Genomic DNA, 13220 nt, shown 5'->3' with positions numbered 1-13220 from the left:
GTGGCAGGTGGCAGTTAAATTATTTATTGGTCGAGAAAGGTCACCACGTCATCACCATCTGCCCACTGGGTTGAGCAACCTAGTATCTATACAGCAACCCAGATAGAGAAACGAAATAAAAAATGATATAAAAGTGAGATATATGCAAACTTCGGTAGTCACAGCATAGCGGATACCTGCTACCGCGGCTGGCAGTCCGAATATGGCAGCTGATGAGCCGAAAATCGCAAAGAAACTGAGGCAAACGCAGACAAAAGTTGCAACAAATATGAGATCAAATGCTATCGCATTGCACTCATAATGTGACTTAAGAGTCCTCTCCGTAGTTTTTTCCCACTTGTGCCTATCACACTGAACGCCCACCTTTATGAACGAATGAGCGACCATGCGTGACAGTGCGAAACCCACGGTCGCACGCGGACGCCTACGAAAACCTTTTTTTTTTTTTCAGCCCGTATACTTTACACCTCTATTCAGCTGCTGAACACTCCTGCTGGCACCAGAAATTCGCACCACCCTATCTGTCGTTGAAAACCGCTTTACCAGGACGGCAAAAATTCCGCGAACTTTATTAGAAAGAAAATTTTAACTGAAGCTTTCTCTTTTTAGTTTATGTTTACTGCATATTTCATGTAACTACAAGTGGAATGGCACTAAACGTATGTCTTCGGATCTGTTCCATGTAGAGCACAGAGGGCTATAAAACAACTACGATAACAGAACCGTGTACAAACATGCCTATTTACATCAGCAGACAATACGGATTTTCAACATTGCAGGTTAAAGAAGCCCAGTTGGTCGAAATCTCCGGAGCCCTCCACTACGGCGTCCCTCATAGCCTGAGTCGCTTTGGGACGTCAAGCCGCGATAAACCATAAATCATCTCTGCTTTTTCGCTCCCTTGCCCCTCCTCTTCGTTTAACGTGATAGCGTTAAGAGTCGTCGTCGGCGTGAGTAAAAAATCCCCAGAGAAGCAACCTGGGTGAACCATCTGGGTAGCCCACTTAGGTCACATGACCTTGTGAGATCCTTACAACCTGTCTGAAACAGTCACTGCCGGTGCAGTGTCGCATCGCTTAACTGCTGCACCACTGCGTCAGGAGTGGTATAAGGGGTGCACCGATCTATGAATGCAAAGTTGAGGATGACTAGTTTCGCACATATGGGCATTAACCCATTAACGCTATCGCGTTATATCCTTAAGGCAGAGCTTAAGTGTCGCCTCTAGTCTTACATCGCGTTTAAAAAGCAGTTGCAAAAGTCCGTGCACTTATGTACATGGAACAAACGCATCGGGCAGATTTTCGTGCTGCTTATGCCTCATGATTGATTGAAGACGTTTATCCCGCTTGTATTTCAGTCGCCCAACACCTATTTTGCAGGCATTGGAGATGAGTTGAAGTGAGAGTCGTGCGCATCTACCGGTACACTTCACCGATGCGTACAAACGTTTTGTGATTCTCAAACATTTTCATCAAATTCTACTGGCGCCGAATTGCTTCGTAAAGCTAAACGCTCACATTAAAGAGCAAGCACTTTCTAAGAAAACTGCGAAAATCTGGCTTGTTCGAATTTAGAGCGGATATACTTCATCGCCTGTGACGGTCACCGTGAAGAAGGGCTCAGGACGTCAACCTCGGCGGAAACTGTTCATCACCTCGAGAGGATGACCAAAGGACAGCATAAAACTTGCCTCAAATTCTAGGAAGAAGCCATAAGCATTTCGAATACAAGACTCTGGAGAGAATATCCGCTCCAGGATTAGGGGACAAAAGAATAGTCTGCTGGTAGTAGAGAAAGAGGATTTTATGGGGGATTTTGCAAATACCCTCTTAAGCACATTGGAGAAAGGTAAACGCCCGCAAATTTAAAAACATTGTCGCTACCGTCGTAACTTCTTTTAAAGTTGGTCCTTAAAGGGGCTCTGCGGACAACTCCATCCAATTATTGTTCTCGGTAAAAATTATTGAATCCCGAGTTCTTTCTGACTATGTTGACGATTGTCCAGCGATAAAATAAGCATTTACCAGCGAGAAAATCGGGTTTGAAAATATTCCCGCTAGTCGATTCAAACCTCTTACGTTCTTAAGACAGGTTGCCACCGTTTTGAAGTAGTAATAAGGCAAAAATGGCAATGGCTTAGCTCGGTTATGCCAGGATATATGTAGCGAAAGCAAGTGTGAAACTCCCCAGTTGGCCTTGTTCCCATATTCCACAACGTGAAGCACAGACATAAACGTCCAGTATGACCTGTAGGTCCATGTTTGATTTCAGCACCGAGGCTATCCAAGGATTGAAGGGGTCGCGTCACTCTTACGCCTATTCTCTAGGCTAACGGCACGTTGTTCTTCGGTTTCTTGAGCCCGTCGCTGAAGTCTCTTGGTCGCATTCCATCGTTCATCACGGGCTGTCTTCAGTGGAGCAGGACTCAGGTCTCTCCTACGGCTGCTGTCGCTGCTGCTAGCGGTCGAGACACCGGACGTTAAACGTGCCTGTCTCGCGGCGGCATATTTACGGCGGCGTTTAGCCAGTCGTTCGGCGCGCTGTTCGTCTGTTTCCTGGGCGATTCGTTTCCTCTTCATCTCGTTCCTCTGTCGATTCTAGGGCTCCTCCAGCTTATCAGAATTGTCGCCGTCCATACCGTCGCCTCAACTGTGGTTGGGGCGCACGCCAGCTCTCCTTTGCAATCCTGTGACATCTTATCACGCATGCGACGCCGCTGTCGAAGCGAGCGGAGGCAAGCGCAACGACGAGGAACGCGGTGTCACGTCCTACCAAACGGCGGCGGCGGCGGCGAGCGGCGCGGTGTGACGTCATGCCAGATGGCGCGGCGAGCGCGCGAAGCACAGTAACCTTCCGCGGCGAGGCGCGCGTTGTGACGTCACGTGCCTCGATGGAGTACCGCCACGGCGAAATCGCAAGTTTGCGGCCAATAAAGCTTTCGCTTTAAAAAAAGGCTCTTATCGTCGCTTAAAAGTCTCGAAGAAAAATTTTGAAATCTGCGCGAGATGTAAACGAACAGAGCGGCCAGTAATACGAGCATCTCCTGCATAGGTTCAGAATCCTCCATGTTTATCCGCTCTAAAGTTGAGCGCTAAATACAGGGTTGGTGAGAAGTCACCAGACAACGGCCTCTGCTTTATAGAACCGTGCAATGAGACATTTTCGACACGTCCGAAGCTCAAGATCTCTTGAGGACGCGATCGAGTCTCATCCTCACCCCTCACTACCTTGGTAGCATGAGCCTCCGCAGGTGCCCGAATATACAGTTCAAACGCAGACCCGGGGAACTTTTAACCTACCTTGAACATCGAATGACGCAGAAAGGGAAAGCGCTTGAGGATCACTGCGCACTGTGTTCTGCAATCATAACATCTCCGACGTGCAGGGCTATAGGGGGCCCTACGCCTTTTGCCTGCAAAACAACACAAGCCCCTACGATGTTTCGTCCTTGTTTGCAGTGCTTGGATCTTCAGTCGGCCATTGGAGAATAGTTTCGAGGATCCTTAAGGCGGAGACAAGTCGGGTTCTTCAGCGCTTGCCCTCGAAATTTTCGCTTTCGACATTTTGCCCTTGGACCGGAGGGTTGGAGGTGATGGCGTGATTTTCAACGCAGAATGCAGCCAGTCGACTGAATTCCTCTAGAATTGCCTGCGTCATCGACTCCCCAAAAAAGGCATTAGAAATGAAGTGGGCGTTGTCCTGGTCACCTTCCTCGACAACGCCTCAGTTTACGCAGAAGGGGAAAGTGTGCTGCAGCATGGCTCCAAGTACAGCCTCTGACCACCGGTGGACAAGTACGATCTTCTAGCGTCTGTGCACACGGTGACCAACAAGGCTCTGGCTGGAGAGAGAGGATGTTGCCTTCTGGAAATTATTGGCACCGCTCTGTGTTGTCTCCTGCTTCGGTCCTGTGTATTTTGCGTTTTTTTTTTGCTGTTTTAATATCTTACCAACTAGCCTACAACTACACCCTCCGAAGGGCTAGCGTTATCGGTGACAGTGCAGAACAGAAGCTGCACCGAAAGAGGTTGTTGTAAGCTACTGGTAGGATTAGCCTTGCACTTATTCTGCCGGCAATTGCTCCACCGTAGCGACACTCGGATGTTAAATAATGTCGGCAATTTGAGGCACACATATCTGACCTGACTGACCTACATCGCTACGCGCACAGTCCTCCACAATAGTCATCAGCTGCTGCTGTCACCATCTGGAGTCCATATCGAAGTCTCGCAGGAGCTTTAGAAGAAGGCGGGAAGACTCCTTCCTGCATGAATGCATTCCGCGCGGGTAAACAGTGTCGTGAACTGAACCATGTGGCCCTCCGCCCTGTTGGCCTTGTTTAGGGAAACGAGTAGGACAAACCTCTCTGCGTTGTTCTGGGCAATACATAAGAGAATGTTCGACATCCCCGCACGCACAACATCGAGAGCTTAGCTATAGCGGAGACCATGCCAGGTCTGTCTTATGCATCCACGCTGGGATGCGGGCAGAGCCCGCGCGAATGCGCTGTAGTAAAGTGGCTTGAGGTCTCTGCTGTTGCTCCGTAGCGCTGTGATAATGATTTGTATAGCGCCTTGCAGCAAGACGACGGTGCAAGCGAGACAGAGAAAAAAAAGGAAGGAAACGATTCAGAACAAAGAGTGATTGCCGTGAATGTGCCCCTTATTTTGCTGTCATCACCTAACGGGGTTCGAGTATGCCAGGGTTCAAGTGTGCCAGCCTATTTCATGCCACATACCATTATCGATGACAGGACGTTAAGAGGACCGAATTTATTTTAATGCTGTGAAAATACTGCATGCAGGATGGTGTTGTATAATTTCTTTTCATCTCTACGGTGTTATTAATTTAAGACTGGACACTGAGCTGGTGAATAGAAATGCGTTCAGATATACCAGTCTCAAGAACCCGTGGAGCCAACTAGCGGTAAAGTGGAGTCATATAGCTGCTTGCCTACACGAAAATTGCAAGTCATCATTATTCAACTCCGAAGAGCAGGGGCTGCACTGAGTTATGGCTGGGGAATATGAGCATGAAAAGGAATAACCAAGAAAAAGGAAAAGAAACTCCGCACCCTCCACAGTCAGCCTTGCTGCAATATTTTATTTTTTTTTGCTTCTAAAGTAGACCTTTTAAAGCAAACGAACTCAGTCACGAGTTAATAATAATAATAATAATAATAATAATAATAATAATAATAATAATAATAATAATAATAATAATAATAATAATAATAATAATAATAGGTTTTGGGGGAAAGGAAATGGCGCAGTATCTGTCACACATATCGTTGGACACCTGAACCGCGCCGTAAGGGAAGGGATAAGGGAGGGAGTGAAAGAAGAAAGGAAGAGAGAGGTGCCGTAGTGGAGGGCTCCGGAATAATTTCGACCACCTGGTGATCTTTAACGTGCACTGACATCGCACAGCACACGGGCGCCTTGGCGTTTTTCCTTCATAAAAACGCAGCCGCCGCGGTCGCGTTCGAACCCGGGAACTTCGGATCAGTAGTCGAGCGCCCTAACCACTGAGCCACCGCGGCGGGTCAGTCACGAGTTCGCGAGTTTGTTTTAGTTCACGGGAAGAAGCACAGAAACGCTGTTTGTGGAGTTTGTTGCACTTTCTCAGCGCTCGTATCGCGATAGTCCGTTTTGTCTCCGGTTGCCAGTGCAGCAAACACGTGCATCTCGAATCGCTGCTTCCGTCCCTCGTCGCCAGCTTCTTGGAACATGCCTTTTATCTCTCCCTCTCGCCCCCACATCGACCCGCGTGCCGAGTGGAAGGCCCGCATAATCGGGCAGCCCTGTGCGTTCCGCTCCATGGACACAGCGCGGTCGGCCTTGACTCCCCGATTGCACCCGGCCTTGTTTTGCTGCGTTCACTGAATCGGGATGCTGCCTGCCCCCCCTTCTGGTGCCCGCAGCGGCGGACGCTTTCTTCGGTTTCATTGATTGCATTGTACCCTGCCGCCAGTGGCCAGCGTGGTGCCGCTTTTTCGCATTGTCTTATGCAACGCGTGGTCACGGCCGCTGCGAGACAGAATGGATGTATCCTGCCATCTGCTGTGCATCGATTTTGCCGGGGCCTCCGTTCCCTCCTCAACAGGTTCCATCCGGCTCCTGACCGAGTGGGCACCGTCTGCGTTGCGCGCCTCGCAATCTGTCTTGGACGCCTCCATTTCCAAACCCTGCACCCATTGTGTTCCGGGGAACGACTGTGTACTTGCCACCTGGGGCGGCAAATGAACACTCCCGTGTGGGTGCGCGTGGCTGTACGCGTGAACGCATCGTATTTGTGCCCGGGTCTATGCTTATCCGCGTGTTTGCATCTCTGTCTGAGTAGCCTTCGCACTGCCTGAGGGGCTCGTTTCGTGGCCACGATTCACGACATCGGCATCACCTTTGGTTGGCTTGTCATGCCATCATCCGCTGCTCGCAACACAGTGACGTCGCCTCCAAGCGTAGGCAGTACCAGACCGGGATCATCAAATTATTCGCTCTCATTACGCTCCCTCGATATAGAGCACTGCGCAATCTCGTTTTGAAGTGCATTTATGCCCTAATTGATTGCGTTACGGCTTCGTTTCGTTCTTCATTGTTTAACAACGCTCCTGTGCAATATGCTGAATAACAAACAACAAGTGGTTGTGAGTTGGACTGGCGAATACTAAAGTTTATGTTCCCTGGGCGGCAAGTCTTTCATGAAGTTTTTGTGTCTCCTGTTCTTTCTTCCTTTCTGTCTTTCTTTTTCCTTTCTTTTTTTAGCTTTCTTTCTTTCTTTCTTTCTTTCTTTCTTTCTTTCTTTCTTTCTTTCTTTCTTTCTTTCTTTCTTTCTTTCTTTCCTTCTTTCTTTCTTTCTTTCTTTCTTTCTTTTGGATAACAAACCCATAATAATGATGGCGACGCATCCTTCTCTTTTAAAGCCACCTAAAATTGACTGCGCGCATGTCACACATCCATGCGTACTGCACACACTTGCAAGAATAATGGCTACCTAACTCTCTTATATTTGTTTGGCAGGTGGAGGAGCAGAATATATGAACAGGTATAGACTTTCGGTTAATAGCAGCAGACGTTGACGCCAGCTTATCTGACACTCCTTGTCGACACAGTGCCTCTGTTTACAGAGATACAGCCTCAAATTAGCTTCTCTAAATGGGGAAGCCAGCATTAAAGCCTCTGTATAGTTCCATTCGTCGCACAAGAGAGTTGTGAAACCTCCTCTGCATTTTCTTTCTGTTATCACGGCGTCCCACGCGGACCTGGACGCAATGCAGTGAGTCGAAGAAAACACAAAGGAAAGTATGACAAAGCGCCCTTCGTTTTTCCTAGCTGAAAATCGAGCGAGCTGCATCTCAAATACAAACCCGTGGGCCGAAATAAGATCGCCTCGGGGTCGACCCAGCATTGAGAAGGGACGGCGTTCTTATACGGCTGACCACTTTGCAAGCCGATGCAGGAAGTCTCGCCGGCCGAGAGACACTTTTACGAATCGATTGAAAGCGGAATTGGAAGCCAGATCTTTGCGCTGGCTGCTTACCTTACTATGTTGCTTTTTTTTTTTTTTCACCGTGAAGCTTTCCTTTTCTTCTGTGGTGTCGTTCGTTCATTCTCGGAGGAAATCTCGCGCAGCTGCTGCCCCCGTGCGTCTGATCCGCGCTGATCGAGACTCGAAGTGTTTTCGGGACCTTAGTTGGGACGTAGAAGCTGCGAAATTTAGTATTAAAGTTCGGCCCGCCATCTGCACAAGCGAGTCCTACCGCAAGTCTATTAATATAGAGTCTGTGAAAAACAAAAGAAAAAAATTAGGACCAAGTTACTTGTGGGCAAGGTTGCCAGTTAGAAGGGCGACTCGACGTAGAGCTTCACCTTTTAGGATGACGTCAATTACGCCATTTTGTTTCACAGGCGCAAATATGTAACACCGGAATAATTTCGACCACCTGGGGATATTTAACGTGCACTGACATCGCACAGCACATGGGCGATTTGGCGCTTTATGGAGGAAAAGCGCTAAGGCGCCCGTGTGCTGTGCGATGTTAGTGCACGTTAAATATCCCCAGGTGGTCGAAATTATTCCGGAGCCCTCCACTACGGCACATCTTTCTCCTTTCACTCCCTCCTTTATCCCTTCCCTTACGGCGCGGTTCAGGTGTCCAACGATGTATGAGACAGATACTGCGCCATTTCCTTTTCCCCAAAACCAATTATTATTATTACTACTACTACGAAAGGTCACGTTTTCGGCTGTCTTTGGTAACAACATAATCCAATGCAGAAGTGAGGTGTATGTCTTACTTCAAGTAAACATTTTGTAGCTCCATGTCCGCATCGAGGTGTAGGCAACTTTTGTGAGACAAAATGGGCTCTCCTCAACGAACAGTGGTCAACATCAAACCAGCGGTTCGGACATAGGGGTACCCTTCGGCTTGTGTATGCAGGTAGCCCCCGCCAGAGAGCAGCAAAATTATGCTAGAGATAGGCTTCCTGATGCTTCTGAGGCAGCAAAATTCGGCGTGTTACTCTGTGGCTATTAAATAGCGTGAGTGAATGCTGGTTTATCGTGAATATGGGGCGAATGCTATTTAGTGCAAATAATTTTCGAGTAGAATTGCGTATTTCGCGAAAGACGCAGCAACGTTGCTTACTCTAAAATGGCAGGCGATGCTGACTTGAATTGGTGCGTTTATATGCTGCTCTTGCTTAGAATCAAGTTACATTTATATTCGGCGATTTCTGTGTGCATGCCTCATGAGTGCGCGTCCTGTTACTTTACGCCGTTCCTTCAAAACGGCAGCCGAACACTTGAAAAATTGTCGTCATTTTCATGACGACCCTGTTAATCTGATGAAGTTGTGGTTAATCGCTTTTCATCTGCCATTTCCTGCGGTTCTCATCTGCGCTTTTTTTTCTGTCATCCCTAGCAGAGGGATTAACCATGACGTCATGAGAATCGATAGGCGTCATTGGCTGGAGGACTTGCTTTGAGGGGCATTTCCCTCTTCGTTCTTGATTTGTATCCTACTGTAGTTCTAAGTTCTGTAGTCAGTATTTGCGTGCATTCAATGGCCTGTCACGTAGAGAGCCAGCTTTGTGCTTAGGCCTTTCAATCTGGCTTGCCAACGAAATGTGCTGCCAAACAGGGGCGCATTTATGGCGCCTCTTGAAGGGGTGGTTAAGGGCTAGCGATCGGTGTTATTCGCTCAATGAATTTTATCTTTTCTCGTCGAAGCAATAGGATCCAGTGCGGTTTTACTCTAGACAATTACACGCTTAACCCCCCCCCCCCCCCTTTTTTTTAGATATTCACCTGCTGCCAAATGAAGTCATGCTCTCTCGCGCGCTCTAAGAAGAGTTTCTAAAACATGCGAAAATGCTGAAAGCCTGTCCTGTAAGACATCCCCGTTGAACGCACGACAATATTGTGCCTACAGGAGACTGACAAAGCGGAAAAACAATGCAGAATAAAAAAATACCAAATAAAAAAGTAAAAGTTTCTATATGTCGCCGCGCATTGTCGTGGGCGGCGCTGATTTCTTAATAATAATAATAATAGTTAACTTTTGAGGAAAGGAAATGACGCAGTTTCAGTCTCATATATCGTTGGACACCTGAACCGCGCCGTAAGGGAAGGGATAAAGGAGGGAGTGAAAGAAGAAAGGAAGAAAGAGGTGCCGTAGTGGAGGGCTCCGGAATAATTTCGACCACCTGGGGATCTTTAATGTGCACTGACATCGCACAGCACAGGGATGCCTTAGCGCTTTTCCTCCATAAAAACCGCCGCTGATCTCTTCGAAGCAATTTTTCGCATGAGGAGAGAGAACAGCCTTTCAGTTCGGCCAGTGAGCTGAATAATTATAATAATAATAATTGGTTTTTGGGGAAAGGAAATGGCGCAGTATCTGTCTCATATATCTTTGGACACCTGAACCGCGCCGTAAGGGAAGGAAATAAGGAGGGAGTGAAAGAAGAAAGGAACAAATAGATCCGTAGTGGAGGGCTCCGGAATAATTTCGACCACCTGGGGATCTTTAACGTGCACTGACATCGCACAGCACACGGGCGCCTTAGCGTCTTTCCTCCATAAAAACGCAGCCGCCGCGGTCTTTTTTATGGAGGAAAAACGCTAAGGCTGCTAGTAGTGAGTTTGGTGACTGAACTGCTCTTCGGTGCGGTTCAGGTGTCCAACGATATATGAGACAGATACTGCGCCATTTCCTTTCCCCAAGAAACCAACTATTAATTATTATTATATCACTCACTAACTCACTCATGTATTCGTTCACTGTTCCGCTCGCTCCCTCGTGCACGCAGTAGTCAGTTCGCTCACCAACTAAGGTTGTGCGCACACGACTGTCGCCTCTAGTTGTGGTCAGCGCAGCGAGAAAGCCGTTGCTCCGTCCGAAATTGCAGTCGCACTTCGAAGGAACGAACCTCAGCTGGAAAGCACACACAGTAAGCGTCGACATGAAAAAAAATAAAAATGAACGAAGAAAGGTTTCAAACTGCCGGTAAAGAGTTACGCGAAAATGCGAGGTCGCGAGAGATTGAAAACGAGTGACTGCCACTCGGGAAAGCTTGACCTCAAACACTCGTTACCTTTGGCGCAGTTCAGTGGGTTTCTAGAGTAGAACGAGTGGACAACCGGGACACTGAGCGCATTAGTTAACTCGCAGGATCTGCGGTACAGGCCGATTCCGATTGAGCTAGGCTATCGAAGGTCATGGTCGTATAAAGGGTGTTTCACCTAAGACTTCACACTATTTTAAAAGATAGGCTTTTTGAATTAGCTGAGCACTTTTCTTTTTCAGCATAGCGTTGTCAGCGGTGTGGTACATCAGAATACAGCTAAGACGTAGTGACTAGGAGGCTTGGTTAACTAATATTGAATAGTTAACTTTTAATTATTACTGTTAGGCTTCTTAATTATTTAGAGAGCCCACCGTACGTAATATCCATATCAGTTTTTTGAATTTTTAAAACTCCGTTACCCTCGGTGCTGTGGCCCATCAAGTTTTGGCTATTTCTACGAGTTACGCCCACTAGAGAGGTAGTTTACCTGCAAGCTCCTCGGTAGCGCATGTATTTTGGCGCGATGTAGCCGAAATTTATTGGGCCACAGCTCCGAAGGTAAGCACGTTTTCGAAATTCTAAAACCTGACATGGATATTGCTTACAGTGGGCTCTCTCAGTAATTATGGAGCCTAACAGTTGTAGTTAAAAGTAAACTATTCAATATTAGTTAACCACCTTCTTAGTCAGCACGACTTAGCTGTATTCTGATGCACTACACCGCTGATAATGCTATGCCAAAAAAAAGCGCTCTTCTAACTCAAAAAGCCTATCTTCAAAAATTATGTAGAGTCTTAGGTGAAACACAGTGTTTAGGGCCACGTCTGTTGTGGCCTCGGACGACTTTGTTCTTCTGTTCTTTGTTTTCTGGCGGTGAAAGAATATTCGTGTTCATTATGCACTTGTGTAGAACGTACGGTTCTATGCAACAATCTTCGCTCATTTTCGAGCATCTACGAGGCCACGCACCTCTGTTCAAATCATTGTCAAGTGTCGTGTGTATTTTGCAAACATGCGATCCACATTTGTGTGCTTGTGGCAATGACCACCGATAGGAGGGGAACATTAAATCATGAGCCAATTATTTTCTCTTGTCACTTAATTTAATACGAAATGCGAATAATATAATTAGGATAGACGTAGTTGAATAAACTTTAAAATATAAAGGCTTGGTACGAAGAGGCGTGGGCCAAAAGAAAAGTAAAATATATGGAAACACGTTGACAGAGCGAAGCATGTTTTTTCCATACGATTGTTGAATCTAGGAAAAAAATCCACCTTGGCGCAAATAAATTCCTCGCCGCGGTGGCTCAGTGGTTAGGGCGCTCGACTACTGGTCCGGAGTTCCCGGGTTCGAACCCGACCGCGGCGGCTGCGTTTTTATGGAGGCAATACGCTAAGGCGCCCGTGTGCTGTGCGATGTCAATGCACGTCCAAGATCCCCAGGTGGTCGAAATTATTCCGGAGCCCTCCACTACGGCACCTCTTTCTTCCTTTCTTCTTTCACTCTCTCCTTTATCCCTTCCCTTACGGCGCGGTTCAGGTGTCCAACGATATATGAGACAGATACTGCGCCATTTCCTTTCCCCCAAAACCAATTATTATTATTATTAAATAAATTCACACAGACAAAAAAAGACAAGGAGACACAAAAAAAATGCCAAACCAACTAGCCCAGCAACATGCCTTGTTGAATCTAAGCGTCAGAAATGTGATGAAACCTCGGTGCTGATTCCTGTGCCTTCTATACTTATTATTCATTGTTTGGGAACCTCCGTAGGGCCCTCCCTACGGCATATGAGATGGGTTGGGACCCGTGGAATATCTGATACGGGCCCCATTTGAACCCAACCTATTGGACTTATTTTTGGAAATGTGGCGGAGTGCTTGAAGGTTGCTTCACTTCCGCCACCGGTTGGCCCGGTATTGCACTGCCTCCGGGATCGGCCTTGTCTTTAGCGCGTCTTTACTATCCTGTCTTTCTATCCCATCTTTCAACTCTCCTAATATCTGCACGTGGTAGCGATTGTGGCTGGGCTTGAGCCAGTGGGCAGGCCTGTGCACTTTCCTTTCTTCCTGGTAACAGACAGACAGACAGAGCCTCCCTTAGAAGAATGGTTTATAGACTGTCTGTAGACTTCTTATACACTACATTGCCTTCTGATAGATATATCATTTTTTTCTACTCATAATCTATAGACTCTCTATAGAAGACAATCTACTAAATTGTATGGCCATAACTGTGTAGATTGTCTATAGACGGTCTATACGCATTGTATTGCCATATATTAGTTCATAGGATCTGTCTATAGAATGTCTATAGACTTTATAGACAAAAGTCCTTGGACAGTCTATAGACTAAGAAATTTTTGTAAGGGCCGCCGCATTTTCTTCTTGCTTACTCTCTTCCCACCCGGTTATGGAACAGTTAAGGTTTCATACATTCGAGGTTCTCGTTTTAGAGCTTAGCACCCGTCGAAAGCGCACGGCATTTCTTTGGCGCACCCATCACGCATGCGTGCACAGAAACTGCTTTCTTGCAACCGCACCTTCTTTTGGGCATTAGAGCCTGCGGGGTCCATAAAAAAGCACCATAAAAAGACCATCTAAGCCGTCTTCCGTAACCCGACCGTGCTTTCCACGGCA

At 47.1% G+C, this 13220-nt stretch overlaps 1 pseudogene; it reads left to right on the top strand.

The window, feature by feature from the left end:
- Positions 1 to 12354: 12354 nt before the first annotated feature.
- LOC144130748 (U2 spliceosomal RNA) lies at positions 12355 to 12531 on the top strand (annotated as a pseudogene).
- Positions 12532 to 13220: the final 689 nt, after the last annotated feature.

Source organism: Amblyomma americanum, chromosome 4 (genome assembly GCF_052857255.1).
Source record: "Amblyomma americanum isolate KBUSLIRL-KWMA chromosome 4, ASM5285725v1, whole genome shotgun sequence".
NCBI lineage: Eukaryota > Metazoa > Arthropoda > Arachnida > Ixodida > Ixodidae > Amblyomma > Amblyomma americanum.
This window is presented reverse-complemented; position numbering and strand designations above follow the sequence as displayed.